This window comes from Triticum dicoccoides, chromosome 5B (assembly GCF_002162155.2).
Source record: "Triticum dicoccoides isolate Atlit2015 ecotype Zavitan chromosome 5B, WEW_v2.0, whole genome shotgun sequence".
Taxonomy (NCBI): domain Eukaryota; kingdom Viridiplantae; phylum Streptophyta; class Magnoliopsida; order Poales; family Poaceae; genus Triticum; species Triticum dicoccoides.
Genome location: NC_041389.1, coordinates 646338559 through 646344906, shown reverse-complemented (window position 1 = coordinate 646344906; position 6348 = coordinate 646338559).

The following is a 6348-nucleotide window of genomic DNA, read 5'->3' as shown; positions in this document are numbered from 1 at the left end:
TTTAGTCTCTCTCTCTCTCTCTCCCTCTCTCTCTCTCGTGTTCTTGAGATGTCACAATCTTGATATATCACGGGCTTTGTTAATATAGTTGGATCAGATGGTGTTTTCCCCTCTCTATCTTGTTGTGAATTTAGTTTTCCCTTTGAGATTTCATTCTTATCGGATTGAATACTTTTATGGATTTGAGAACACTTTATGTATGTCTTGCTATGAATACCCGAGGTGACAATGGGGGTATCATATTCACTTGATATGTGTTTTGGTACTCAACTCACGGATTCCCGAGGTGACATTGGGGTAATCTATGCATAGGGGTTGATGCGGGTTGTCGTCTTTGTTGCTCCGATAGAAATCTTGGCGCACTCTTTGAGGTTCTTTGTGTTGGATTGAGTATTATGAATCTGAAATTGTTTGATGCATATCGTATAATCAACTCACGAGTACTCGCGGTGACATTGGAGTATCTAGGTGACGTTAGAGTTGGTTGATGTGTATCATATGGTGTTATTTTAGTATGACTCTTGGTTAGATTGATCAGAAATAATAGCTTGGTGTTATTTTAGTACGAACTCTAGGATAGATTGATCGGAAAGAATAGCTTTGAGGTGGTTTCATACCCTACAAACAATTTCGTCTTATGTTCTTCGCTAGATAGGAACTTTGGAGTGATTCTTCATCGCACGTTGAGGGATGGTTATATGATCCAATTATATTAGCATTGTTGAGAGATTGCACTAGTGAAAGTACGGACCCTAGGCCTCATTTTCAAGCATTGCAATACCGTTTGTGCTCCGTTTTATCAATTGCTACCTTGCTGTTTTTTATTGTTCCTATTACAAAAATCGATATCTATTATCCATATTACACTTGTATCACCATCTCTTCGCCGAAATAGTGCACCTATACAATTTACCATTGTATTTGGTGTGTTAGGGACACACGAGAGTTTTTATTATTTGGTTGCAGGGTTTTTTGAGAGAGACCATCTTCATCGTACACCTCCCACGGATTGATAAACCTTAGGTCATCCACTTGAGGGAAATTTGCTACTGTCCTACAAAACTCTGCGCTTGGTGGCCCAACACGAGTCTACAAGAACAAATTGTGTAGTAGACATGAGAGTCGGATGGTGGAATTGCAATAGGGACAATAATAGAACTATGGTCCAAGTTGCAAGTCGAGGTTGGACTTTCAACTGAGATAACTACAAAACTACGAGCGCGATCCCAGTTGCGAGTCAAGGGTGGACTTGCAACTTGGATGAAACAAACAAAATGACTAATTGTGAGTCAAGATGGACTCACAACTAGGAGAAACTACAAAAAATACGATGCCAATTGTGAGTTGAGCGTAGACTCACAACTAGGATGAAAATAAACGGCCCCGTTGTGAGTCGGAGGCTGTAGCTGCAACTTGGACACCAATAAAACCATGGACGAAGTTATGATTCGAGGATGGACTTATAGGTGGGATGAAAAAACTATGGTCTAGTTGCGAGTCAAGGACGGACATGCAACTGGGACAACTACACAAAACTACGATGCCAGCTGTGAGTCGAGGGTGAACTTGAACTGGCATAACAAATAGCCCAGTTGTAAGTCAGAGGGTGTACTTGCATCTGGGGCAATAACAAAACTATGGGCCTAACTGTGTGTCGAGGGTGGACTTGCAACTGAGATAGCTACAAAACTACAAGCCCAGGTATGAGCCATGGGTGGGCTTGCAATTGGGATGAAACAAAGAATAAGCCTAGTTGCGAGTCAAGAGCGTACTTGCAACTGGGACAACTACACAAAACTATGATACTATTTTGAGTCAAGGGTGGACTTGCAACTTGAACTAAGGACAAACTACGAGTCCATCTGCATGTCATGTGTGGATTTGCAACTGGGATGAAAAACAAAACACATGCCCTGTTGCAAATCGATGGTGGACTTGCAACTAGCACAACTACAAAACTACGAGCCCAGTTGCAAGTAAGTGGGTCACTTGCAATTAGGATGAAACAAACTATGGGCCCAATTGTGAGTCAAAGGTGGAGTGGCAACTCTGATCAAAACTAAAACTCAGGCTTTGTTGCGAGTCAAGGGTTGGTTGTCAACTCGGACAACTACGAGCCTAGTTGCGAATAGAGGATGGACTTGCAATTAGGACAAGTAAGAAATTACAAGCCCAGTTGTGGGTCCATGTTTGATTTGAAACTGGGATGAAACAAACTACAAGCCCAATTGCGAGTTAAGGGTGGACCTGCAACTAGGATGAAAAACTAAACACACGACGAGTTGCGAGTCAAGGATGAGCTTGCAACTCAAATGGAACAAACTATAGGCCTCATTGCGAAACTAGGGTGCACTTGCAACTAGGATAATAACACAAAACTACGATAGGAGTTGCGAGTCGAGGGTGAACTTGCAACTGAGACAACTAGATATCAAGGTATAGTTTGACTGCAACAAAGACAAAAATGGATACGGCCCAAGTTGTGTTGAGAGTGGACTTGTAACAAGTATAAGAAAAAGGGTAGTCCCCCAGTTACATCTTGGAGGTGGAGTTACAACTGGGACAAAAATACTTGACCTCCTAGTTGCATGTTGAGGATGCACGTGCAAATTGGACAAAAATGGTTCGGGCCCACTTGTCTATCAAGGATAGACTTGTAACAGGGATGAAAAAAGACACCCCAACTGTATGTTGGGTGTGGAGTTACAAAAGGGGAAAATGAGTCGTCCCCCAGTTGCCTGTCGATGGTGGACGTGCAATTCGAAAAAATCGGTATGACCCAATTACGAATCGAGGGTGGACTTGCAACTGGGAAAATGGGCCCAATTGCATATCGGAGGTGGAGTATAACTGGGACAAAAAGGGTCTAGCTCCCCATTGCATGTTGAGGATGGAGTTGCAACTAGGACAAAAATGAAGTTCACGCCTAGTTGTGTATCGAGGATGGACTTTCAATTGGGAGAAAATAAATGCATGCCCCTTAGTTGCATGTCGGGGGTGGAGTTGTAACTGAAACAAAAGGTCGCCCCTTCCCCAGTTGCGTGTCGAGGGTGAACTTGCAGGCGAGAGAAAAATGGGTCAGACCCAGTTGCGTGTCGAAGATAGACTTGTAACTGGGACAAAAAAGTTGCATGTTAAGGGTGAAGTTATAGTTTGAATAAAAAGGGCAGACTCCTAGTTGCATACTGAGGGTGACCTTGCAACTCAAAAAGAAATTGCCCGGGCCAGTTACGTATCAAGCGCAAGTCAGGGCCACAAAACATGTCTCTTTGACGTCAAACTTGAAAACGAAATAGAGATATGTGACAACAAGTGACATAGGTCTTCTCATCCACTTCAACAAAGCAATATAGATTAAATTGGACGAAAGAGCACAACCATGAAAAGGCTCGACAAAAAAACAAACATGCAACACGAACCGTCCAGCAAGTGGACAAAACAGAACAAGGCGACATAGAAATACATCGGCTAACGACGTGCGATCGCTAGTTTGCTTGACAATTACAACAACAAGATCTAGCAAAATGGCAACTTAGATGACACATTGCGAAACTCATCTTGATGAAGGTAGAAGAAATAGGAGACAACCTCAAAATGAACTGAAAAGTCAACGACCACGTTAGAGCTCCCCTTTTTATTGTATCTTCCAGTTCATATGGTGGACTTTGACACAATGGGGCGCCAGAATGGGACATCAAAAGTGAAGTTAAATAAGCCAACAACAGGATGCGCGACAAATAAATAGTGACCAACGACGTGGGGGATCGAGTGATGGCACAAAATTTACACATACTGAATTGAACAATGACAAACTTAGATGAAACATAGTTAAAAATCATCTAAGTATGATTTCACAATTCTGTATATGAAAATACTCATGAATTTAGAAGGTGTTCACAAAACTTTGAAAAATATTTTCAAATTTTATAAAATATTCACAAAAATATATTCAAGAACTTGAAAAAAAAGTAAAAACTAATAGAAAAAGGAAAGAATTTAAAAACAATGAAACAAAATAAAAAAGAAACAAAAAAGAAAAACCAAACAATGAAAATACTAAAAGAAACAAAACAAAAATTGGTTCTAGATTTTACAAAAATGGATTAAAATTGTGTAGAAAACACAAATACTCAAAACAAAAATGAAAAAAGAACAAAATGGTAGGGCACCAATAAACATAATCAAAACAGAACAAAAAGAACAACATGCCCACACCGTACAAATAAAGGGCAAGGCAGACCCTCACGAGCAATTTCAAAACAAAAGAAGGCAGACCTGCACGAGCAGTTCAAGAAAAATTGCGGGCCCTCACGAGCGACCCGAAAAACAAGCAAAGGATACTAGCGCACGAGGCACATCCAGAGGAAAAAAACATTTTTGCACAAATCTCATAGCCTTTAATTTTGTGGTGTATAACTTAGATGTGACATACTCCCGGTCGAACCATTTCGTTGTGGTGTATAACTTAGAGGGCAAGGAAAAAACATTTTTGCACAAATCTCATAGCCTTTAATTTTGTGGTCTATAACTTAGATGTGACATATTCCCAGTCGAACCATTTCGTTGTGGTGTATAACTTAGATGTGACATACTCCCAGCCAAACCATTTGCCTTCTAAGTGATGGCACCATCAAGAAGGAACGAAAGTGCGCATAGATAACCTTCGATCATCGAGAATAACCCCTAGTTGAAATTCAGATCGCCTTTGACCGTCGGGACCATCCGACAAGCATCCCAAATGCTCATCCTAGATTCGATAGTCAGCGGTTTTAGCTAACTAGGGTCATGATGGACGGCAGGTGAAAACCTAAATCTCATTTATGAGGAGACGCTGAAGAATGTGCAGTTCGACTCATCGAGCATCGAGAGCACTAAGGCCAAAATTAAGGGTATTATCCCGGGCATGGAGGCTCGATGCACGGGCAGGCTCACTCTCGACGTGGTGTTCGGAACTCTCGACAACTATCTCATGGAGCCATTAAGCTTTGATATAGCCCATTTCCCAAAGTGGCTACCACTCCCTTATAGCTCTGACCACATTTGCACGCTTTCACATTGTGCTGCACTATGCGTACATGAAGCTTAAAATGTCGAGGTCAAAGGGGGTCATCACCTTCTCAGGCAAATGTTGAGCGATCCTTGAGAACCGAGGAGCAGGCGCTGGCTATTTCCGCCCAGGCCTAAGCCGAGCACTCATGAAAATATATGGGTTCCTTGGACCGGTTTCGTTTTATGCTTCTATTTTGCCTTTTTTCAGTTTTATCCTGAATTTCAAAATATTTTTCAAAATTCATGAGCATTTTTTAAAATCCGCCAACATATTAAAACCGATGAACATTTTCTAAAATACGAGAACATTTTACAATTTGCCTAATTTTGAGAATTTATGATTTTTTAAAAAAAATTGTGAAGAATTATTAATTCATAACATTTTTCAATTAATGAACATTTAAAAAAAATTAACATTTTTGAAGTTCTTAAACATTCTTAAAAATCCTGAATTTATAATTCCAAACATTCTAAAATTTTGAATAATTATAAAAAATCTTCAACATGTTTTAAAATTATGAAAGATTTTTAAAATTTCATAAAAAAACAGACTCATGGACATGTTTCCTAAAAATATTTAAAATGAAAATGTGGGACGGAAAACAAAATAGAAGCTATCCCACACAAACGGGCGGGCCCCAAAGTGCGCACGGGCCGAGGGCGATTGGAGCGTCCCCCATTGTAGTACGCGGCGACTATGTGGATTTTGTCGAAATGATTAGTTACAGGGTATGCCTTGTAAAGGTCACTACCACCTCCTATCATGATGACAAGTGGCGTATAGCAAGCCTGACACTTGTCGTAAACTAGGACTTTGTGATATTTTTTGTTCATTCACTTTTTTCAAAATGTTTTATCTCCTAAATAGTGTGTCTGAATCACGAACCGTTTTCACCGTTCCGGTTTTTACATCGATTCCTTGGAAGGTAGATCCATATTGATATGTTTGGAAGAACTTTTTTCCTGAAAAACTCTAGGAAAAAAATTGAAAATGGAGGAGATAGAAAGGAAAAAGTAAACAAAAAAAGAATAAGAAAAAACAAAACCGGAAACACACATGTATTTTTCATTTTTTGCAAGCACACATGTGCTTTTTCAATATGTGCTGACTATGTGGATTTTTTCGAAACTAGGCTATTGGCGGTGTGATCTAGTGGCTCACCGACAGGGAGCCCGACAGCTGGCCTGTCCAAGGGCCCGAGAGGCCCACCTGGAACCCAAGGATGGGAGAGCCCGAAAGAAGGGATGCGTAGGTTTCCCTGGATCATCTTGATCCCCAAGTCTACAACGGCGGCAGGA